We start from the raw sequence: 26,625 nt of genomic DNA, 5'->3' as shown, positions 1-26,625 counted from the left end.
GGCCTTGAGTTTGACACCTACACTGCAAAAATTTAGTGTTCAAAAACAAGAAAAAAAATTACAAAAATTAGGGGTATTTTATTTGAACTAAACACAATTATCTGCCAATAGAACAAGAACATTTGGCTTGTCAAGACTTTCCAAAACAAGTAAAATTAGCTAACCTCAATGAACCCCAAAATACCTTAAAATAAGTATATTCTCACTAATAATAAGTGCACTTTTCTTGGTCGAAAAAAAAAAGAGACCTTTTTGCTCAATATGTTGAAAAATATTCTTAAATTAAGTAAATGCTAGTGCCATTATCTTGACATAATGATATGCGCTCGGCATCATGATTTTTTTTTTTCATGCTTAAAGTAAGAAATTATTACTTTAAAAAAGTTGTTTTATACTTGAGTGTTGATGACACAACTTTGCAACAGTTGATATTCTAGTTTCAAGCATGTTTTACTCAATATAGGTCATCAAATCTCAGCAACAAGCTGTAATATCTTACTGAGATCATTTAGGACCAAAAACCCTTAAAACAAGTAAAACACTCTAACATAAAATCTGCTTAGTGAGAAGAATGATCTTATCAGATGTCATGTCTGTGTGATCATGTTTTTGTTTAGTTATGTTCTGCTTGGTTTTTGGACACTTTTTAGTTCCTGCTTTCACTCCCTTGCCTCGTCACCATGACAACCCATTAGTTTTCACCTGTCCTCATGTCACGCACCTGTCTCACGTTTTGCACTCGCACACCTGTCACTAATCATGTCACTGCTATTTAAGCCTGTCTTTTTCTGTTGATCGTCCTGGTGACGTTATCCTTTCTACCTCTGCTACCTGTCATCCCAAGCCATTGTTCCATGCACGTTTTTCATGCCACAGTTAGTGTTGTATATTTTATGCTTATAGTTGTTGCCTTTTTTGCAAGTTTTTGTTTCATTAGCCACATTTTTGTACTTCCGCCTTGTGCGCGCCTTTTGTTTATTCCTTTCTATAGTCATTATTAAATCATGTACCTACCCTCACGTCTTGCCCGCGCCAACTTTCCTTTGCATTCCGGGAAAACAAAACACCCCTCAGTCCCCTTATTGACATCAGACAGAAAATAAGCAAGACTTGAGATATTTAATCTTACTTAGATTTCAGTTTTTGCAGTGTGTGCTTTTAGAAAATGGTTAAATGTTATTTTTCTCATATGTTTTTTTTAAACTTTACAAAAACCCAGGGGCCACCTGTGCTTGGGGCCCTGGTACAACACTCCCACTTGTCCAGGAGACAGCCAAATGGATGAAAACCACACTGCAAAAAGTCAGTGTTCAAAAACAAACAAAAAAAACAACAAAAATTAGGGGTATTTTATTTGAATTAAGCAAAATTATCTGCCAATAGAACAAGAAAATTCGGCTTGTCAAGACTTTCCAAAACAGGTAAAATTAGCTAACCTCAATGAACCCAAAAATACCTTAAAATAAGTATATTCTCACTAATAACAAGTGCACTTTTCTTGGTAGAAAAAAAAGAGACCATTTTGCTCAATATGTTGAAAAATATTCTTAAATTAAGTAAATGCTAGTGTCATTATCTTGACATAATGATATGCGCTCGGCATCATGATTTTTTTTTTTCATGCTTGAAGTAAGAAATTATTACATTAAAATATGTTTTATACTTGTGAGTGTTGATGACACAGCTTTGCAACAGTTGATATTCTAGTTTCAAGCATGTTTTACTCAATATAGGTCATCAAATCTCAGCAACAAGCTGTAATATCTTACTGAGATCATTTAGGACCAAAAACCCTTAAAACAAGTAAAACACTCTAATATAAAATCTGCTTAGTGAGAAGAATTATCTTATCAGATGTCATGTCTGTGTGATCATGTTTTTGTTTAGTTATGTTCTGCTTGGTTTTTGGACACTTTTTAGTTCCTGCTTTCACTCCCTTGCCTTGTCACCATGACAACCCATTAGTTTTCACCTGTCCTCATGTCACGCACCTGTCTCACGTTTTGCACTCGCACACCTGTCACTAATCATGTCACTGCTATTTAAGCCTGTCTTTTTCTGTTGATCGTCCTGGTGACGTTATCCTTTCTACCTCTGCTACCTGTCATCCCAAGCCATTGTTCCATGCACGTTTTTCATGCCACAGTTAGTGTTGTATATTTCATGCTTATAGTTTTTGCCTTTTGTGCAAGTTTTTGTTTCATTAGCCACGTTTTTGTACTTCCGCCTTGTGCGCGCCTTTTGTTTATTCCTTTCTATAGTCATTATTAAATCATGTACCTACCCTCACGTCTTGCCCGCGCCAACTTTCCTTTGCATTCCGGGAAAACAAAACACCCCTCAGTCCCCTTATTGACATCAGACAGAAAATAAGCAAGACTTGAGATATTTAATCTTACTTAGATTTCAGTTTTTGCAGTGTGTGCTTTTAGAAAATGGTTAAATGTTATTTTTCTCATATGTTTTTTTTAAACTTTACAAAAACCCAGGGGCCACCTGTGATTGGGGCCCTGGTACAACACTCCCACTTGTCCAAGAGACAGCCAAAAGGATGAAAACCACACTGGAAAAAGTCAGTGTTCAAAAACAAACAAAAAAAATACAAAAATGAGGGGTATTTTATTTGAATTAAGCAAAATTATCTGCCAATAGAACAAGAAAATTCGGCTTGTCAAGACTTTCCAAAACAAGTAAAATTAGCTAACCTCAATGAACCCAAAAATACCTTAAAATAAGTATATTCTCACTAATAACAAGTGCACTTTTCTTGGTAGAAAAAAAAGAGACCATTTTGCTCAATATGTTGAAAAATATTCTTAAATTAAGTAAATGCTAGTGCCATTATCTTGACATAATGATATGCGCTCGGCATTTTTTTTTTTCATGCTTGAAATAAGAAATTAATACTTTAAGAAATATGTTTTATACTTGCGAGTGTTGATGACACAGCTTTGCAACATATGATTTTCTAGTTTCAAGCATGTTTTACTCAATATAGGTCATAAAATCTCAGCTACAAGCTGTAATATCTTACTGAGATCATTTAGGACCAAAACCCTTAAAACAAGTAAAAGACTCTAACATAAAATCTGCTTAGTGAGAATAATTATGTTATCAGACAGAAAATAAGCAAATATCACTCTTATTTGAGATATTTAATCTTACTTAGATTTCAGTTTTTGCAATGTGTGCACTGGGGGAATAAAGGCGTCAAAAATATGACCATGAGAGCTCCACTCTCCTGTCTGCTACTTTTATATGCAATCGTATTGCTGCCTCGTTTTTAAATAACAGATCTCCCGACTTCACGGCCCCGTTAATGGCTGGAGAAATATTGATTGGCCATCTGGTCTTCTGGAGACTAAGGCTAATATCTGTTGTCTAGCGCGTATAAATCTCCAGCCTCCGGTGCCTAAATAATGCAAGAGCAAACAGGCAAAGCTGCAGCCAGCCAGCACGGAGAGAAAGAGTGAGAGGGTAAGCAGCAGCGCAGAAGGCAAAAGATTTAAAACAAACAAAAAAATGCTCCAGATCTGCCAGTGATCAGACTAAAGTGTGACATTTGTCGCTGTTGCTGGTGTCAGGCCGCCGCCCACTTCGGGACCCCTAAACTCCAGGTGACACGGAGCCGTCCAGGAACTACATGATCACGTTATTTTTTTGTGCGGCGATGAAAAATGATCGGGTGGGTTGTTGTTCTTACGTGGCTCCAAGTAGGACACGTTATTCCCGCGCTCAGGCGTCAATACGAAGCCGCGGAACAATCGGCGAAACAAGGCCGTCTGGGCTGCGCCATTAATGATTTAAGCGTCGCGCTTTCTTTGTTTTGCGACATGAAATGATCTGTGAAGGTGCCAAGATCCGCTGGCAGAAATTTCAAAAAGACAAGCGAGGCTTTCGTACTGACGGGTAAAACCGACAAGCACGCTACACAAAGTAGTCTGACGATTAGGATTTGTGGCCTGTGGTGTAGATAAAGCCGGTTTTGACAAACGTGACAAAATATTCTTTATCATCTCACATTCTCAGACAGCCAGAAGCGGGTCTAAAGTTCACTTGGCTCGTTTCATCCCGCCGGCTGAACCTTCAATGCCGGCAGCGTGGTGTGTAAACAAACCCGGGTTAACGTCTTTTGATAACATTTCCGGAACTGCTGATGGAAGGTCGACTACAAGGGCGCAGGGGATCGCCTTCTTCCCCCCCCCCCCCCCAGATATAAGAAGGTAGTGTTGTCCCGATACCAATACTTTGGGACCGGTACCAAAATTATTTCAATACTTTTCGAAATAAAGGGTTCCACACAATTACAGTAGTGTTGTAATAATACCAATATTTTGGTACTGGTACCGGTACTAAAATTATTTGGATACTTTTCGGTACTTTTCGAAATAAAGGGTTCCACAAAAAAACGGCATTATTGGCTTTATTTTAACAACAAATCTTAGGGTACATTAAACATATGTTTCTTATTGCAAGTTTGTCCTTAAATAAAATAGTGACATATTTCCTGAGTTTATAAAGATAACATAATTTTTTTTTAAACAAAAGAAGATGTGATGCCAAACAATATCGACGTAATCATAGCAGTATCGACTTGATACGCAACTGTACTTGATATTATTAAAGTAGTGTTGTAACGAAAGCAATATTTTGGTACTGGTACCGATACTAAAATTATTTTGATACTTTTCGAAATAAAGGGTTCCACAAAAAAATGACATTATTGGCTTAATTTTGACAAAAAAATCTTAGGGTACATTAAACATATGTTTATTATTGCAAGTTTGTCCTTAAATAAAATAGTGACATATTTCCTGAGTTTATAAAGATAATATATATTTTTTTTAAACAAAAGAAGATGTTGTGATGCCAAACAATATCGACGTAATCATAGTAGTATCGACTTGATACGCTACTGTACTTGGTATCATTACAGTAGTGTTGTAACAATACCAATATTTTGGTACTGGTACCGATACTAAAATTATTTTGATACTTTTCGAAATAAAGGGTTCCACAAAAAAATGGCATTATTGGCTTAATTTTGACAAAAAATCTTAGGCTACATTAAACATATGTTTATTATTGCAAGTTTGTCCTTAAATAAAATAGTGACATATTTCCTGAGTTTATAAAGATAATATATATTTTTTTTAAACAAAAGAAGATGTTGTGATGCCAAACAATATCGACGTAATCATAGTAGTATCGACTTGATACGCTACTGTACTTGGTATCATTACAGTAGTGTTGTAACAATACCAATATTTTGGTACTGGTACCGGTACTAAAATTATTTGGATACTTTTCGGTACTTTTTGAAATAAAGGGTTCCACAAAAAAATGGCATTATTGGCTTTATTTTAACAAAAAATCTTAGGGTACATTAAACATATGTTTCTTATTGCAAGTTTGTCCTTAAATAAAATAGTGACATATTTCTTGAGTTTATAAAGATAATATATATTTTTTTTAAACAAAAGAAGATGTTGTGATGCCAAACAATATCGACGTAATCATAGCAGTATCGACTTGATACGCAACTGTACTTGACATTATTAAAGTAGTGTTGTAACGAAAGCAATATTTTGGTACGGGTACCGATACTAAAATTATTTTGATACTTTTCGAAATAAAGGGTTCCACAAAAAACCGGCATTATTGGCTTTATTTTAACAAATCTTAGGGTACATTAAACATATGTTTATTATTGCAAGTTTGTCCTTAAATAAAATAGTGACATATTTCCTGAGTTTATAAAGATAATATATATTTTTTTTAAACAAAAGAAGATGTTGTGATGCTAAACAATATCGACGTAATCATAGTAGTATCGACTTGATACGCTACTGTACTTGGTATCATTACAGTAGTGTTGTAACAATACCAATATTTTGGTACTGGTACCGGTACTAAAATTATTTGGATACTTTTCGGTACTTTTCGAAATAAAGGGTTCCACAAAAAAAACGGCATTATTGGCTTTATTTGAACAAAAAATCTTAGGGTACATTAAACATATGTTTATTATTGCAAGTTTGTCCTTAAATAAAATAGTGACATATTTCCTGAGTTTATAAACATAATATAGTTTTTTTTTAAACAAAAGAAGATGTTGTGATGCCAAACAATATCGACGTAATCATAGCAGTATCGACTTGATACGCAACTGTACTTGATATTATTAATGTAGTGTTGTAACGAAAGCAATATTTTGGTACTGGTACCGATACTAAAATTATTTTGATACTTTTCGAAATAAAGGGTTCCACAAAAAAATGGCATTATTGGCTTAATTTTGACAAAAAATCTTAGGGTACATTAAACATATGTTTATTATTGCAAGTTTGTCCTTAAATAAAATAGTGACATATTTCCTGAGTTTATAAACATAAAATAATTTTTTTTTTAAACAAAAGAAGATGTTGTGATGCCAAACAATATCGACGTAATCATAGTAGTATCGACTTGATACGCAACTGTACTTGATATTATTAATGTCGTGTTGTAACGAAAGCAATATTTTGGTACTGGTACCGATACTAAAATTATTTTGATACTTTTCGAAATAAAGGGTTCCACAAAAAAACGGCATTATTGGCTTAATTTTGACAAAAAATCTTAGGGTACATTAAACATATGTTTCTTATTGCAAGTTTGTCCTTAAATAAAATAGTGACATATTTCCTGAGTTTATAAACATAATATAATTTTTTTTTAAACAAAAGAAGATGTTGTGATGCCAAACAATATCGACGTAATCATAGTAGTATCGACTTGATACGCAACTGTACTTGATATTATTAATGTAGTGTTGTAACGAAAGCAATATTTTGGTACTGGTACCGATACTAAAATTATTTTGATACTTTTCGAAATAAAGGGTTCCACAAAAAAACGGCATTATTGGCTTTATTTTAACAAAAAATCTTAGGGTACATTAAACATATGTTTATTATTGCAAGTTTGTCCTTAAATAAAATAGTGACATATTTCCTGAATTTGTAAACATAATATAATTTTTTTTTAAACAAAAGAAGATGTTGTGATGCCAAACAATATCGACGTGATCATAGTAGTATCGACTTGATACGCTACTGTACTTGGTACCATTACAGTAGTGTTGTAATAATACCAATATTTTGGTACTGGTACCGGTACTAAAATTATTTGGATACTTTTCGGTACTTTTCGAAATAAAGGGTTCCACAAAAAAACGGCATTATTGGCTTTATTTTAACAACAAATCTTAGGGTACATTAAACATATGTTTCTTATTGCAAGTTTGTCCTTAAATAAAATAGTGACATATTTCCTGAGTTTATAAACATAATATTTTTTTTTTTTTAAACAAAAGAAGATGTTGTGATGCCAAACAATATCGGCGTAATCATAGCAGTATCGACTTGATACGCAACTGTACTTGACATTATTAAAGTAGTGTTGTAACGAAAGCAATATTTTGGTACTCGTACCGATACTAAAATTATTTTGATTCTTTTCGAAATAAAGGGTTCCACAAAAAAATGGCATTATTGGCTTTATTTTAACAACAAATCTTAGGGTACATTAAACATATGTTTATTATTGCAAGTTTGTCCTTAAATAAAATAGTGACATATTTCTTGAGTTTATAAAGATAATATATATATTTTTTAAACAAAAGAAGATGTTGTGATGCCAAAAAATATCGACGTGATCATAGTAGTATCGACTTGATACGCTACTGTACTTGGTATCATTACAGTAGTGTTGTAACAATACCAATATTTTGGTACTGGTACCGGTACTAAAATTATTTGGATACTTTTCGGTACTTTTCGAAATAAAGGGTTCCACAAAAAATGTCATTATTGGCTTTATTTGAACAAAAAATCTTAGGGTACATTAAACATTTTTCTTATTGCAAGTTTGTCCTTAAATAAAATAGTGACATATTTCCTGAGTTTATAAAGATAATATAATTTTTTTTCAAACAAAAGATGTAGTGATGCCAAACAATATCGACGTAATCATAGCAGTATCGACTTGATACGCAACTGTACTTGATATTATTAATGTAGTGTTGTAACGAAAGCAATATTTTGGTACGGGTACCGATACTAAAATTATTTTGATACTTTTCGAAATAAAGGGTTCCACAAAAAAATGGCATTATTGGCTTAATTTTGACAAAAAATCTTAGGGTACATTAAACATATGTTTATTATTGCAAGTTTGTCCTTAAATAAAATAATGAACATAACAGACAACTTGTCTTTTATTAGTAAGTAAACAAACAAAGGCTCCTAATTTAGCTGCTGACATATGAAGTAACATATTGTGTCATTTATCATTCTATTATTTTGTCAACATTATTAAGGACAAATGGTAGAAAATGAATTATTAATCTACTTGTTCATTTAGTGTTAATATCTGCTTACTTTCTCTTTTAACATGTTCTATCTACACTTCTGTTAAAATGTAACCATCACTTATTCTTCTGTTGTTGGATGCTTTACATTAGTTTTGGATGATACCACAAATTTGGGTATCAATGCGATACCAAGTCGTTACGGTATCATACATTGGTCATATGTTTCTTATTGCAAGTTCGTCCTTAAATAAAATAGTGACATATTTCCTGAGTTTATAAACATAATATAATTTTTTTTAAACAAAAGAAGATGTGATGCCAAACAATATCGACGTAATCTTAGCAGTATCGACTTGATACGCAACTGTACTTGATATTATTAATGTAGTGTTGTAACGAAAGCAATATTTTGGTACTGGTACCGATACTAAAATTATTTTGATACTTTTCGAAATAAAGGGTTCCACAAAAAAACGGCATTATTGGCTTTATTTTAACAACAAATCTTAGGGTACATTAAACATATGTTTATTATTGCAAGTTTGTCCTTAAATAAAATAGTGACATATTTCCTGAGTTTATAAAGATAATATAATTTTTTTTTAAACAAAAGATGTGATGCCAAACAATATCGACGTAATCATAGTAGTATCGACTTGATACGCTACTGTACTTGCTATCATTACAGTAGTGTTGTAACAATACCAATATTTTGGTACTGGTACCGGTACTAAAATTATTTGGATACTTTTCGGTACTTTTCGAAATAAAGGATTTCACAAAAAAACGGCATTATTGGCTTTATTTGAACAAAAAATCTTAGGGTACATTAAACATATGTTTTTTATTGCAAGTTTGTCCTTAAATAAGATAGTGACATATTTCCTGAGTTTATAAACATAATATAATTTTTTTTTAAACAAAAGAAGATGTTGTGATGCCAAACAATATCGACGTAATCATAGTAGTATCGACTAGATACGCTACTGTACTTGGTATCATTACAGTAGTGTTGTAACAATACCAATATTTTGGTACTGGTACCGGTACTAAAATTATTTGGATACTTTTCGGTACTTTTCGAAATAAAGGGTTCCACAAAAAATATCATTATTGGCTTTATTTGAACAAAAAATCTTAGGGTACATTAAACATATGTTTATTATTGCAAGTTTGTCCTTAAATAAAATAGTGACATATTTCCTGAATTTATAAACATAATATAATTTTTTTTAAACAAAAGAAGATGTTGTGATGCCAAAAAATATCGACGTGATCATAGTAGTATCGACTTGATACGCTACTGTACTTGGTATCATTACAGTAGTGTTGTAACAATACCAATATTTTGGTACTGGTACCGGTACTAAAATTATTTGGATACTTTTCGGTACTTTTCGAAATAAAGGGTTCCACAAAAAAACGGCATTATTGGCTTTATTTTAACAAAAAATCTTAGGGTACATTAAACATATGTTTATTATTGCAAGTTTGTCCTTAAATAAAATAGTGACATATTTCCTGAGTTTATAAAGATAATATATTTTTTTTTAAACAAAAGAAGATGTTGTGATGCAAAACAATATCGACGTAATCATAGCAGTATCGACTTGATATGCAACTGTACTTGACATTATTAAAGTAGTGTTGTAACGAAAGCAATATTTTGGTACTGGTACCGATACTAAAATTATTTTGAAACTTTTCGAAATAAAGGGTTCCACAAAAAATGGCATTATTGGCTTAATTTTGACAAAAAATCTTAGGGTACATTAAACATATGTTTATTATTGCAAGTTTGTCCTTAAATAAAATAGCGAACATACAAGACAACTTGTCTTTTATTAGTAAGTAAACAAACAAAGGCTCCTAATTTAGCTGCTGACATATGAAGTAACATATTGTGTCATTTATCATTCTATTATTTTGTCAACATTATTAAGGACAAATGGTAGAAAATGAATTATTAATCTACTTGTTCATTTACTGTTAATATCTGCTTACTTTCTCCTTTAACATGTTCTACATATACTTCTGTTAAAATGTAATAATCACTTATTCTTCTGTTGTTTGATACTTTACATTAGTTTTGGATGATACCACAAATTTGGGTATCAATGCGATACCAAGTCGTTACGGGATCATAGATTGGTCATATGTTTCTTATTGCAAGTTTGTCCTTAAATAAAATAGTGACATATTTCCTGAATTTATAAACATAATATAATTTTTTTTTAAACAAAAGAAGATGTTGTGATGCCAAAAAATATCGAGGTGATCATAGTAGTATCAACTTGATACGCTACTGTACTTGGTATCAGTACAGTAGTGTTGTAACAATACCAATATTTTGGTACTGGTACCGGTACTAAAATTATTTGGATACTTTTCGAAATAAAGGGTTCCACAAAAAAACGGCATTATTGGCTTTATTTTAACAAAAAATCTTAGGGTACATTAAACATATGTTTCTTATTGCAAGTTTGTCCTTAAATAAAATAGTGACATATTTCCTGAGTTTATAAACATAATATAATTTTTTTTAAACAAAAGATGTTGTGATGCCAAAAAATATCGACGTGATCATAGTAGTATCGAATTGATACGCTACTGTACTTGGTATCATTACAGTAGTGTTGTAACAATACCAATATTTTGGTACTGGTACCGGTACTAAAATTATTTGGATACTTTTCGGTACTTTTCGAAATAAAGGGTTCCACAAAAAAACGGCATTATTGGCTTTATTTTAACAACAAATCTTAGGGTACATTAAACATGTTTCTTATTGCAAGTTTGTCCTTAAATAAAATAGTGACATATTTCCTGAGTTTATAAACATAATATAATTTTTTTTTAAACAAAAGAAGATGTTGTGATGCCAAACAATATCGACGTAATCATAGTAGTATCGACTTGATACGCAACTGTACTTGACATTATTAAAGTAGTGTTGTAACGAAAGCAATATTTTGGTACTGGTACCGATACTAAAATTATTTTGATACTTTTCGAAATAAAGGGTTCCACAAAAAAATGGCATTATTGGCTTAATTTTGACAAAAAATCTTAGGGTACATTAAACATATGTTTATTATTGCAAGTTTGTCCTTAAATAAAATAGTGAACATACAAGACAACTTGTCTTTTATTAGTAAGTAAGCAAACAAGGCTCCTAATTAGTCTGCTGACATATGAAGTAACATATTGTCATTTATCATTCTATTATTTTGTCAACATTATTAAGGACAAATGGTAGAAAATGAATTATTAATCTACTTGTTCATTTACTGTTAATATCTGCTTACTTTCTCTTTTAACATGTTCTACCTATACTTCTGTTAAAATGTAATCATCACTTATTCTTCTGTTGTTGGATGCTTTACATTAGTTTTGGATGATACCACAAATTTGGGTATCAATGCGATACCAAGTCGTTACGGGATCATACATTGGTCATATGTTTCTTATTGCAAGTTTGTCCTTAAATAAAATAGTGACATATTTCCTGAATTTATAAACATAATATAATTTTTTTTTAAACAAAAGAAGATGTTGTGATGCCAAACAATATCGACGTAATCATAGCAGTATCGACTTGATACGCAACTGTACTTGACATTATTAAAGTAGTGTTGTAACGAAAGCAATATTTTGGTACTCGTACCGATACTAAAATTATTTTGATACTTTTCGAAATAAAGGGTTCCACAAAAAAATGGCATTATTGGCTTTATTTTAACAACAAATCTTTGGGTACATTAAACATATGTTTATTATTGCAAGTTTGTCCTTAAATAAAATAGTGACATATTTCTTGAGTTTATAAAGATAATATATATATTTTTTAAACAAAAGAAGATGTTGTGATGCCAAAAAATATCGACGTGATCATAGTAGTATCGACTTGATACGCTACTGTACTTGGTATCATTACAGTAGTGTTGTAACAATACCAATATTTTGGTACTGGTACCGGTACTAAAATTATTTGGATACTTTTCGGTACTTTTCGAAATAAAGGGTTCCACAAAAAATGTCATTATTGGCTTTATTTGAACAAAAAATCTTAGGGTACATTAAACATTTTTCTTATTGCAAGTTTGTCCTTAAATAAAATAGTGACATATTTCCTGAGTTTATAAAGATAATATAATTTTTTTTTAAACAAAAGATGTAGTGATGCCAAACAATATCGACGTAATCATAGCAGTATCGACTTGATACGCAACTGTACTTGATATTATTAATGTAGTGTTGTAACGAAAGCAATATTTTGGTACGGGTACCGATACTAAAATTATTTTGATACTTTTCGAAATAAAGGGTTCCACAAAAAAATGGCATTATTGGCTTAATTTTGACAAAAAATCTTAGGGTACATTAAACATATGTTTATTATTGCAAGTTTGTCCTTAAATAAAATAGTGAACATACAAGACAACTTGTCTTTTAGTAGTAAGTAAACAAACAAAGGCTCCTAATTTAGTCTGCTGACATATGAAGTAACATATTGTGTCATTTATCATTCTATTATTTTGTCAACATTATTAAGGACAAATGGTAGAAAATGAATTATTAATCTACTTGTTCATTTACTGTTAATATCTGCTTACTTTCTCTTTTAACATGTTCTATCTACACTTCTGTTAAAATGTAATCATCACTTATTCTTCTGTTGTTTGATACTTTACATTAGTTTTGGATAATACCACAAATTTGGGTATCAATGCAATACCAAGTCGTTACGGGATCATACATTGGTCATATGTTTCTTATTGCAAGTTTGTCCTTAAATAAAATAGTGACATATTTCCTGAATTTATAAACATAATATAATTTTTTTTTACACAAAAGAAGATGTGATGCCAAAAAATATCGACGTAATCATAGTAGTATCGACTTGATACGCAACTGTACTTGGTATCATTACAGTAGTGTTGTAACAATACCAATATTTTGGTACTGGTACCGGTACTAAAATTATTTGGATACTTTTCGGTACTTTTCGAAATAAAGGGTTCCACAAAAAATGTCATTATTGGCTTTATTTGAACAAAAAATCTTAGGGTACATTAAACATATGTTTCTTATTGCAAGTTTGTCCTTAAATAAAATAGTGACATATTTCCTGAGTTTATAAACATAATATATATTTTTTTTAAACAAAAGAAGATGTTGTGATGCCAAACAATATCGACGTAATCATAGCAGTATCGACTTGATACGCAACTGTACATGATATTATTAATGTAGTGTTGTAACGAAAGCAATATTTTGGTACTGGTACCGATACTAAAATTATTTTGATACTTTTCCAAATAAAGGGTTCCACAAAAAAATGGCATTATTGGCTTAATTTTGACAAAAAATCTTAGGGTACATTAAACATATGTTTATTATTGCAAGTTTGTCCTTAAAAAAAATAGTGAACATACAAGACAACTTGTCTTTTAGTAGTAAGTAAGCAAACAAAGACTCCTAATTTAGCTGCTGACATATGAAGTAACATATTGTGTCATTTATCATTCTATTATTTTGTCAAAATTATTAAGGACAAATGGTAGAAAATGAATTATTAATCTACTTGTTCATTTACTGTTAATATCTGCTTACTTTCTCTTTTAACATGTTCTATCTACACTTCTGTTAAAATGTAATAATCACTTATTCTTCTGTTGTTGGATGCCTTACATTAGTTTTGGATGATACCACAAATTTGGGTATCAATGCGATACCAAGTCGTTACGGGATCATACATTGGTCATATGTTTCTTATTGCAAGTTTGTCCTTAAATAAAATAGTGACATATTTCCTGAGTTTATAAAGATAATATAATTTTTTTTTAAACAAAAGAAGATGTTGTGATGCCAAACAATATCGACGTAATCATAGTAGTATCGACTTGATACGCTACTGTACTTGGTATCATTACAGTGGTGTTGTAACAATACCAATATTTTGGTACTGGTACCGGTACTAAAATTATTTGGATACTTTTCAGTACTTTTCGAAATAAAGGGTTCCACAAAAAAATGGCATTATTGGCTTTATTTGAACAAAAAATCTTAGGGTACATCAAACATATGTTTATTATTGCAAGTTTGTCCTTAAATAAAATAGTGACATATTTCCTGAGTTTATAAACATAATATAATTTTTTTTTAAACAAAAGAAGATGTTGTGATGCCAAACAATATCGACGTAATCATAGTAGTATCGACTTGATACGCAACTGTACTTGACATTATTAAAGTAGTGTTGTAACGAAAGCAATATTTTGGTACTGGTACCGATACTAAAATTATTTTGATACTTTTCGAAATAAAGGGTTCCACAAAAAAATGGCATTATTGGCTTAATTTTGACAAAAAATCTTAGGGTACATTAAACATATGTTTATTATTGCAAGTTTGTCCTTAAATAAAATAGTGACATATTTCCTGAATTTGTAAACATAATATAATTTTTTTTTAAACAAAAGAAGATGTTGTGATGCCAAAAAATGTCGACGTGATCATAGTAGTATCGACTTGATACGCTACTGTACTTGGTATCATTACAGTAGTGTTGTAACAATACCAATATTTTGGTACTGGTACCGGTACTAAAATTATTTGGATACTTTTTGAAATAAAGGGTTCCATAAAAAAACGGTATTATTGGCTTTATTTTAACAACAAATCTTAGGGTACATTAAACATATGTTTATTATTGCAAGTTTGTCCTTAAATAAAATAGTGACATATTTCCTGAGTTTATAAACATAATATAATTTTTTTTTAAACAAAAGAAGATGTTGTGATGCCAAACAATATCGACGTAATCATAGTAGTAGCGACTTGATACGCAACTGTACTTGACATTATTAAAGTAGTGTTGTAACGAAAGCAATATTTTGGTACTGGTACCGATACTAAAATTATTTTGATACTTTTCGAAATAAAGGGTTCCACAAAAAAATGGCATTATTGGCTTAATTTTGACAAAAAATCTTAGGGTACATTAAACATATGTTTATTATTGCAAGTTTGTCCTTAAATAAAATAGTGACATATTTCCTGAGTTTATAAACGTAATATACATTTTTTTTTAAACAAAAGAAGATGTTGTGATGCCAAACAATATTGACGTAATCATAGTAGTATCGACTTGATACGCTACTGTACTTGGTATTATTAATGTAGTGTTGTAACGAAAGCAATATTTTGGTACTGGTACCGACACTAAAATTATTTCAATACTTTTCGAAATAAAGGGTTCCACAAAAAAATGGCATTATTGGCTTAATTTTGACAAAAAATCTTAGGGTACATTAAACATATGTTTATTATTGCAAGTTTGTCCTTAAATAAAATAGTGACATATTTCCTGAGTTTATAAACATAATATATATATTTTTTTAAACAAAAGAAGATGTTGTGATGCCAAAAAATATCGAGGTGATCATAGTAGTATCGACTTGATACGCTACTGTACTTGGTATCATTACAGTAGTGTTGTAACAATACCAATATTTTGGTACTGGTACCGGTACTAAAATTATTTGGATACTTTTCGGTACTTTTCGAAATAAAGGGTTCCACAAAAAAACGGCATTATTGGCTTTATTTTAACAAAAAATCTTAGGGTACATTAAACATATGTTTCTTATTGCAAGTTTGTCCTTAAATAAAATAGTGACATATTTCCTGAGTTTATAAAGGTAATATAATTTTTTTTTAAACAAAAGAAGATGTTGTGATGCCAAACAATATCGACGTAATCATAGTAGTATCGACTAGATACGCTACTGTACTTGGTATCATTACAGTAGTGTTGTAACAATACCAATATTTTGGTACTGGTACCGGTACTAAAATTATTTGGATACTTTTCGGTACTTTTCGAAATAAAGGGTTCCACAAAAAAACGGCATTATTGGCTTTATTTTAACAACAAATCTTAGGGTACATTAAACATATGTTTCTTATTGCAAGTTTGTCCTTAAATAAAATAGTGACATATTTCCTGAGTTTATAAAGATAATATATATTTTTTTTAAACAAAAGAAGATGTTGTGATGCCAAAAAATATCGACGTGATCATAGTAGTATCGACTTGATACGCTACTGTACTTGGTATCATTACAGTAGTGTTGTAACAATACCAATATTTTGGTACTGGTACCGGTACTAAAATTATTTGGATACTTTTTGGTACTTTTTGAAATAAAGGGTTCCACAAAAAAATGGCATTATTGGCTTTATTTTAACAAAAAATCTTAGGGTACATTAAACATATGTTTCTTATTGCAAGTTTGTCCTTAAATAAAATAGTGACATATTTCCTGAGTTTATAAACAAAATATAATTTTTTTTTAAACAAAAGAAGATGTTGTGATGCCAAACAATATCGACGTAATCATAGTAGTATCGACTTGATACGCAACTGTACTTGATATTATTAATGTAGTGTTGTAACGAAAGCAATATTTTGCTACTGGTACCGATACTAAAATTATTTGGATACTTTTCGGTACTTTTCGAAATAAAGGGTTCCACAAAAAAATGGCATTATTGGCTTTATTTTAACAACAAATCTTAGGGTACATTAAACATATGTTTATTATTGCAAGTTTGTCCTTAAATAAAATAGTGACATATTTCCTGAGTTTATAAAGATAATATTTTTTTTTTTAAACAAAAGAAGATGTTGTGATGCAAAACAATATCGACGTAATCATAGCAGTATCGACTTGATACGCAACTGTACTTGACATTATTAAAGTAGTGTTGTAACGAAAGCAATATTTTGGTACTGGTACCGATACTAAAATTATTTTGAAACTTTTCGAAATAAAGGGTTCCACAAAAAATGGCATTATTGGCTTAATTTTGACAAAAAATCTTAGGGTACATTAAACACATGTTTATTATTGCAAGTTTGTCCTTAAATAAAATAGTGAACATACAAGACAACTTGTCTTTTATTAGTAAGTAAACAAACAAAGGCTCCTAATTTAGCTGCTGACATATGAAGTAACATATTGTGTCATTTATCATTCTATTATTTTGTCAACATTATTAAGGACAAATGGTAGAAAATGAATTATTAATCTACTTGTTCATTTACTGTTAATATCTGCTTACTTTCTCTTTTAACATGTTCTACCTATACTTCTGTTAAAATGTAATAATCACTTATTCTTCTGTTGTTTGATACTTTACATTAGTTTTGGATGATACCACAAATTTGGGTATCAATGCGATACCAAGTTGTTACGGGATCATACATTGGTCATATGTTTCTTATTGCAAGTTTGTCCTTAAATAAAATAGTGACATATTTCCTGAGTTTATAAACATAATATAATTTTTTTTAAACAAAAGAAGATGTGATGCCAAAAAATATCGACGTGATCATAGTAGTATCGACTTGATACGCTACTGTACTTGGTATCATTACAGTAGTGTTGTAACAATACCAATATTTTGGTACTGGTACCGGTACTAAAATTATTTGGATACTTTTCGGTACTTTTCGAAATAAAGGGTTCCACAAAAAAACGGCATTATTGGCTTTATTTTAACAAAAAATCTTAGGGTACATTAAACATATGTTTCTTATTGCAAGTTTGTCCTTAAATAAAATAGTGACATATTTCCTGAGTTTATAAACATAATATAATTTTTTTTTGAACAAAAGAAGATGTTGTGATGCCAAACAATATCGACGTAATCATAGCAGTATCGACTTGATACGCAACTGTACTTGACATTATTAAAGTAGTGTTGTAACGAAAGCAATATTTTGGTACGGGTACCGATACTAAAATTATTTTGATACTTTTCTAAATAAAGGGTTCCACAAAAAAATGGCATTATTGGCTTAATTTTGACAAAAAATCTTAGGGTACATTAAACATATGTTTATTATTGCAAGTTTGTCCTTAAATAAAATAGTGAACATACAAGACAACTTGTCTTTTATTAGTAAGTAAACAAACAAAGGCTTCTAATTTATTCTGCTGACATATGAAGTAACATATTGTGTCATTTATCATTCTATTATTTTGTCAAAATTATTAAGGACAAGTGGTAGAAAATGAATTATTAATCTACTTGTTCATTTACTGTTAATATCTGCTTACTTTCTCTTTTAACATGTTTTACCTACACTTCTGTTAAAATGTAATCATCACTTATTCTTCTGTTGTTTGATACTTTACATTAGTTTTGGATGATACCACGAATTTGGGTATTAATCCGATACCAAATCGTTACAGGATCATACATTGGTCATATTCAAAGTCCTCATGTGTCCAGGGACATATTTCCTGAGTTTATAAACATAATATAATTTTTTTTAAAACAAAAGAAGATGTTGTGATGCCAAAAATATCGACGTAATCATAGTAGTAACGAATTGATATGGTACCGTACTTGGTATCATTACAGTACTGTTGTAACGATACCAATATTTTGGTACTGGTACCGGTACCAAAATGATTTTGATATTTTTTGGTACTTTTCTAAATAAAGGGGACCACATAAAAATGTCATTATTGGCTTTATTTGAACAAAAAATCTTAGGGTACATTAAACATATGTTTATTATTGCAAGTTTGTCCTTAAATAAAATAGTAAACATACCAGACAATTTGTCTTTTAGTAGTAAGTAAACAAACAAAGGCTCCTAATTTAGCTGCTGACATATGCAGTAACATATTGTGTCATTTATCATTCTATTATTTTGTCAACATTATTAAGGACAAGTGGTAGAAAATGAATTATTAATCTACTTGTTCATTTACTGTAAATATCTGCTTACTTTCTCTTTTAACATGTTCTACCTACACTTCTGTTAAAATGTAATAATCACTTATTCTTCTGTTGTTGGATGCTTTACATTAGTTTTAGATGATACCAGCAATTTGGGTATTAATCCGATACCAAGTCGTTACGGGATCATACATTGGTCATATTCAAAGTCCTCATGTGTCCAGGGACATATTTCCTGAGTTTATAAACATAATATAATTTTTTTTAAAACAAAAGATGTTGTGATGCCAAAAAATATCGACGTAATCATAGTAGTATCGACTAGTTACGCTACTGTAGTTGGTATCATTACAGTAGTGTTGTAACGATACCAATATTTTGGTACCGATAACAGTACCAAAATGATTTTGATACTTTTCGGTACTTTTCTAAATAAAGGGGACCACAAAAAATTGCAATATTGGCTTTATTTTAACAAAACAATCTAAGGGTACATTAAACATATGTTTCTTATTGCAAGTTTGTCCTTAAATAAAATAGTGAACATAAGTATTTCCTGAGTTTATAAACATAGTATAAAAAAAAAATAAAAAAAAGATGATGTGATGCCAAACAATAACGACGTAATCATAGTATCAACTAGATACGTTCCTGTACTTGATATCATTACAGTGGATGTTGGGTGTAGATCCACCAATGGTGTTTGTTTACATTTTGACGTCGGTGAGCTACGGTGTGTAGTGAAGCATGTTTAGCTATTCCTCGCCCTGCAGGGATGATACTTGTAAGAAACTTACTTTATTTGTCGCCATGGAGACGAGGATTAGTGATTTAGAAGTAGCTCAAACACTGCAGACTGCGGATGGACTTTAGCCGCTAGCTAGCTAGCAATGTCTTAAAGCACCTCTTCCTGAGGGCGTTTCAGTGTTATAACTTCACCTTTATCTTTAGTTTTTAAGCCAAAATGCGTCCGTTCTCCCTTTCCTGTCTACTCACTCTGTCTGCTTTTAAGTACTCTGTGATTGTGCTGATTGGAGAGCTAGCCTTAGCATTAGCTAATATGCTAAGTTGTTATTTGTGTTAGCATTATTTACTTACAAAGCATTTTGTATTGTTTAAGTTTCACAAATCCCTCACTTAATTCACCAAACTGTCACCGTGGAGTTATTGGGTCTGTTTAGCTGATTGGAGAGCTAGCTTCCGCAGCTTGTGGGTCCATTAGGGTCGTCCATTTCACTGCCGTATTACAGACACCATTTGGAAACAATTAAGGTATGTACATAAACATTTACTGCGTGAATAACTCATTCCACAACGTTTATATCTGTGGCTTATAGTCCGGCGTGGCTAATAAATGGAAACATGTTTTTTTTTCAGCTATCAGTCAGAAATACACCAACAGTGCCAACAAACATACAACGATGAACCACCGCTGGCCAACAGACGATGGTGGATAATAAATTCTCCTAATTGGCAATCAGGGACTAGTGAGGACACCAGGGCTCCAAATAGAGGTAAAGCTACAGCTAGAAATTCCAATACAGGAAGTGGGCTACGAAAATAAGAGCGCTGGGAAGGAACTTTAACCAAAATACGGCAAGTAACAAAATACAAGACAATTTGCTTTTAAGTACTCCGTGATTGTGCGCTGCCGTACATGCTCCTCTGTTCATGATGCTCCGTTTAAAAAAAAAAAAGTGGAGCCGGTTCTTTTCAAACAGAGTATAGTACCGCCGCTCCCAGTCTGTGGAATGCTCTCCCTGACCACCTGAGGGCACCACAGACTGTGGATGCTTTTAAAAAAGGCTAAAAAGCCCTTCTTTTTAAAAAAAAGCCTTTTTTTAAAGATATATACATACTAGCTATAGCTATTTGGCTGTTGTAGTTTTTATTTTGATTTATTTCTTTATTATCTTTTTTAATTTATTTTCTTAAATTTTTTTAATACACTAGCACTTTGAGATTGTGTACTCAATATAAAGTGCTTTTTACAAATAAAATCTGTTATTATTATTATTATTATTATTATTATAGTACCGTTTGTGATTCATTAGTACCGTGGTACTATACTAGTACCGGTATACTGTACCACACTAGTTGGGAAATGACCAAATTTCAATGGTCAAACCAACGTCACAACCTGACGTTGAATAAACGTCGTCAAAAAGCATGTTGTTTCAACGTTATGTTTGTGTTGCTCAACGTCAGGATGTCACGACGTGGGGGGTTTCGCAACTTACTGCGAGGATTGTTCTCCCGGGATGCAAACGGACTTTTCCGGACAAAGGTAGCAGGTAGGAACATATTTATTCTTGACTCTCAAATAGGTAAAAACAAAAAAGGCGCACAAGGCGAAGGCACAACTTAGCGCAGGAAACAAAAACTAACACCTAACGTAAACTATGGACAGGGCAAAACAAAAACTCGCTAACTTTGGCATGAATAAACAAAACTTACTTGGCATGGCATGAAGCAAACAATCACATGAAAAGAGCATGAAACAATCGCATGAATGCAAGCATGAACTATGGCATGAAAAGAACAATGTTGCCAGACCAACTAACTGGCAACGACAGGCTTAAATAATAGTCTCTCTTGATTAGAGACAGGTGTGACCCGAACGCAAGAGACAGGTGAAAATCATAAGTCGTCATGGAAACTAAAACAAACAAGGGAGCACAAACAGGAACTAAAAGAGTCCAAAAACTAACAAAAAATAACAAAAACATAATCCAGACCACAGATCATGACACAAGACCTAATTCAAGAAGTTCTCAACGTTGCTCGGAACAATTGTACGTCATATGTTTTAAAATCAAGAGAGGTCTTAATTTTGTTTTAGTTTTTTCACTGAACAAAAAAATGAATAAAAATTTAACATTTGTGAATACGAATTTCTAAAAGACAGAAAAATGCTTGTAATTTTAACGTCCAGCTTCACAATTTCCACTTCATCTTGTTGTTTATCATTGAAAATCTAAATAGTTCTTGATTTAGCATGGAGGATAATTTTGGACCAAAAAAAATCCTGAAAGGTTCAGAAAAAGAGCAGTGTGATTGGTACAATAAATATTTGAAAATTAACTTCCAATTTAGGAATCTTATTATGATCAATTGTTTGAAAAAGAGGGATTGTCATATACAGTCGTGGTCAAAAGTTTACATATGTCATGACGGGTGGGTCGCAGCTTACTGCGAGGTTTGTTCTCCCGGGAAGCAATCGACTGTATTTAGGGTCGACTTATATTCATTCAGGTCAGTACGTAACCCGCTAAGATGCTTTTTACTTACCAAGTATATTAGTGACGAAGAAACGCTACTCTGTTATATTACGTTTTCTTCTAATCCCTACATGTATTTATTTCTTCATTATATTAAAAACATCGTTAGCATTAAGTTAGCAAAACAGCAAGTGTCTGGGAATGTTAGCGCTCCGTAGATCCATCAGTTCCTGCACTGCAAAAAGTCAGTGTTGAAAAACAAGAAAAAAATTTACAAAAATGAGGGGTGTTTTATTTGAACTAAGCAAAATTATCTGCCAATAGAACAAGAACATTTGGCTTGTCGAGACTTTCCCAAACAAGAAAAATTAGCTAACCTCAATGAACCCAAAAATACCTTAAAATAAGTATATTCTCACTAATAACAAGTGCACTTTTCTTGGTAGAAAAAAAAAAGAGACCTTTTTGCTCAATATGTTGAAAAATATTCTTAAATTAAGTAAATGCTAGTGCCATTATCTTGACATAATGATATGCGCTCGGCATTACATTTCTTGAAACCAGCAAACTTATACTAAAAACAAATGTATTGTTCTTAATGGAAAGGCAACAAGGCAAGCGCTTGTTACTCTCGGGGTCTCCTAGCGGCTCAGGCAAATCATATGGTCTACAAATGCATTTTTCCATGGATAACATGACATCATCGCGCCAAGTGCGTGCTCTTTCAGTCAATTAGTGCGCATATATACAGCTCGGCCCCCCGGCCAAAATGTTTTTAATTGTAATTTTGAGGAATTTATCTGAATGTGCATGAACTATTTCTGTTCAAAATTGTTTGAAATGTTAAATGTTTAAATATTAACTGTCAGTTTACTGTACTGTGCCAACTGTACTACTATATGAGTACGTATTTTCTATTGTTTCATTGAAAATAAAACAGCAAAGTCCATTTGGCTGTCATCTGTTTTAATTATGAGACACATTTGTGTCAAAATCATGATTTTTTTTTTCATGCTTGAAATAAGAAATTATTACTTTAAAAAAGTAGTTTTATACTTGTGAGTGTTGATGACACAGCTTTGCAACAGTTGATATTCTAGTTTCAAGCATGTTTTACTCAATATAGCTCATCAAATCTCAGCAACAAGCTGTAATATCTTACTGAGATCATTTAGGACCAAAACCCTTAAAACAAGTAAAACACTCTAACATAAAATCTGCTTAGTGAGAAGAATGATCTTATCAGACAGAAAATAAGCAAATATCACCCTTATTTGAGATATTTAATCTTACTTAGATTGCAGTTTTTGCAGTGCTCCTAATATTTGCCTCTGTTGTTGTATGCCTGATGCATCGTCTGTTTGATCCCCTCAAGGCCAGCTAATGAACCTCCCGCTGTGTTCCCCTGCAGGTTGAAACCAGGCAAACCACAGGCTTGAAAAATTGTTGGTTTTAAACGCTCGCAGGTTGTTGCTGTGCCATTGAAGTCCTGTGAGTGGTGTGTTTCAAACTGTTAAAAGGACGAGAAGACAACAATGAACTTGGTGTAGAGTTATGGCGTCTTTGAACATGTTTTTTCCCAAGATGTATCCCTTTAAGTGTTGAAACTATTAGACTTCCCCTTCAATATATGGGCCAAATCAAATGTTTAATCTGTCGGAGGTTGGAAAAGATCCCTAAATTCCTTCCCACACTGCAAAAACTGAAATCTAAGTAAGATTAAATATCTCAAATAAGGGTGATATTTGCTTATTTTCTGTCTGATAAGATAATTCTTCTCACTAAGCAGATTTTATGTTAATCTTTTACTTGTTTTAAGGGTTTTGGTCCTAAATGATCTCAGTAAGATATTACAGCTTGTTGCTGAGATTTGATGACCTATATTGAGTAAAACATGCTTGAAACTAGAATATCAACTGTTGCAAAGCTGTGTCATCAACACTCACAAGTATAAAACTACTTTTTTAAAGTAATCATTTCTTACTTCAAGCATAAAAAAAAAATCATGATTTTAACACAAAAGTGTCTCATAATTAAAACCGATGGCAGCCAAATGGACTTTGTTGTTTTATTTTCAATGAAACAATATAAAACACATACTCATATAGTAGTACAGTTGGCACAGTACAGTAAACTGACTATTTAAACATTTAACATGTGACATTTCAAATTATTTTGAACAGAAATAGTTCATGCACATTCAGATAAATTCTTCAAAATTACAATTTAAAAAAAATTTGGCCAAGGCCGGGCTGTATATATGCGCACTAATTGACTGAAAGAGCACGCACTTGGCGCGATTATGTCATGTTATCCATGGAAAAATACATTTTTAGACAATATGATTTGCCTGAGCGGCTAGGAGACCCCGAGAGTAACAAGCGGTTGCCTTGTTGCCTTTCCATTAAGAACAATACATTACTTTTAGTATAAGTTTGCTGGTTTCAAGAAATGAAATGCCAAGCCCATATCATTATGTCAAGATATTGGCACGAGCATTTATTTTTCGGACTATAAGTCACAGTTTTTTTCATAGTTTGGCCGGGGGTGCGAGTTATACTCAGGAGCGACTTATGTGTGACATTATTAACACAACACCGTAAAATAACAAGTAATATTATTTATCTCATTCACGTGAGAGACTAGACGTATAAGATTTCATGGGATTTAGCGATTAGGAGTGACAGATTGTTTGGTAAACGTATAGCATGTTCTATATGTTATAGTTATTTGAATGACTCTTACCATAATATGTTACGTTAACATACCAGGCACCTTCTCAGTTGGTTATTTATGCCTCATATAACGTACACTTATTCAGCCTGTTGTTCACTATTCTTTATTTATTTTAAATTGCCTTTCAAATGTCTATTCTTGGTGTTAAGTTTTATCAAAACATTTCCCCCCAAAATGCGACTTATACTCCAGTGCGACTTATATGTTATTTTTCCTTCTTTATTATGCATTTTCGGCAGGTGCGACGTATACTCCGGTGCGACTTATACTCCGAAAAATACGGTAATTTAAGAATATTTTTCAAAATATTGAGCAAAAAGGTCTTTTTTTTTCTACCAAGAAAAGTGCACTTGTTATTAGCGAGAATATACTTATTTTAAGGTATTTTTGGGTTCATTGAGGTGAGCTAATTTTGCTTGTTTTGGAAAGTCAAGCCAAATTTTCTTGTTCTATTGGCAGATAATTTTCCTTAGTTCAAGTAAAATAACTAAACTAAATAATAAATATTTTTTTCTTGTTTTTGAACACTGACTTTTTGCAGTGTGACCTTTGAAACATAAATGGACACAATCTCCCTGAGAAGTTGCACAATCTTGAATAGAAGCTGGTATTACCAACTCCCCATTTCCTTTTGCTATAGTTAAGCCATCCATAATGTTTGCATATTAAATGCATTAGACAATTGCACATTTTGATCATTTTAAAGCATGCCTCGCCGTAAGAAGTGACAGAAGGCAGGCTGCCGAACAACAAGGCATTATATTTATTCCTCCCACTGGTGAGATGCGGCCGTCTGTGAACGAGAATTATGGCTTTTGAAAATATTACACAGAAAGCGGCGAGGTCCCGGTTGGATTAGGAAGGTGTCTGCTGCTGCCTTTTACTGCAACACAAATCCGGCCTCATTGTAATCGTCTATGATTTTGCAGTCCGTGGAAAAATTTGAAGTGGAATTTTTGCGACGGGACTTTTTTCAGTGAGCCCACGAGGCTGAAGTTTACCGGTGCACGTGGCGTTAACGCGAGGAAGAGGACGGTTGGGGCCCTGCGCAGCCACCAGGCTATCAGGCAGGAAGCAGCCCTGGCTGGTGCATGGCGACTGGCATGGCTACACTCGGCCAGGGCCAACAGTGGCCTCGCATGCGGGCGCCGCATGGCACGACGCTCAGTCACAGTGTAGACATTACTTTGTAGTCCCCGTAAAACGAACCCCAGAGGCTTCCCTGTGTGTGTGTGTGTGTGTGTGTGAACACTGGGATGTGCTCTTTCATGTTGTTAAATTCTCATCCAGTAGTCTCCGGTGGGAAAAGCGAGGATTATGACAATGGCTCCCGCGACTGTTACACTGTTTTTTTGTGTTTTTTGATGATCGTTTATCAGCAGTGAGAAAAAAAAAAACGGTCAAAGGAACACACACACAAAAAAAGAGCTGATATGACCTTTGACGCGTTATCAGAGAAAGACAGCAGCTGGAAAAGAGTTTGGATGAGTAACTACTGAAATATAGTTTGAAATATGTGACAGACAGAGTGCAAATAAATCGGAATCA

General features: G+C 32.3%; 1 long non-coding RNA gene across 1 annotated transcript; it reads left to right on the top strand.

Annotated features, from left to right (window-relative positions):
- Positions 1 to 2,079: 2,079 nt before the first annotated feature.
- On the top strand, positions 2,080 to 23,981 carry LOC133643372 (uncharacterized). Its single transcript, XR_009824674.1, has 4 exons — positions 2,080 to 2,145; positions 20,498 to 20,634; positions 21,329 to 21,414; positions 23,753 to 23,981. It is a non-coding gene; the product is annotated as an uncharacterized LOC133643372 (long non-coding RNA).
- The last annotated feature ends 2,644 nt before the right edge of the window (positions 23,982 to 26,625 follow it).

The sequence above is a fragment of the Entelurus aequoreus genome, linkage group LG26 (genome assembly GCF_033978785.1).
Source record: "Entelurus aequoreus isolate RoL-2023_Sb linkage group LG26, RoL_Eaeq_v1.1, whole genome shotgun sequence".
In the NCBI taxonomy this organism is placed as follows: domain Eukaryota; kingdom Metazoa; phylum Chordata; class Actinopteri; order Syngnathiformes; family Syngnathidae; genus Entelurus; species Entelurus aequoreus.
The sequence above is the reverse complement of the archived record's forward strand: the minus strand, read 5'-3'. Positions and strand labels throughout refer to the sequence as shown.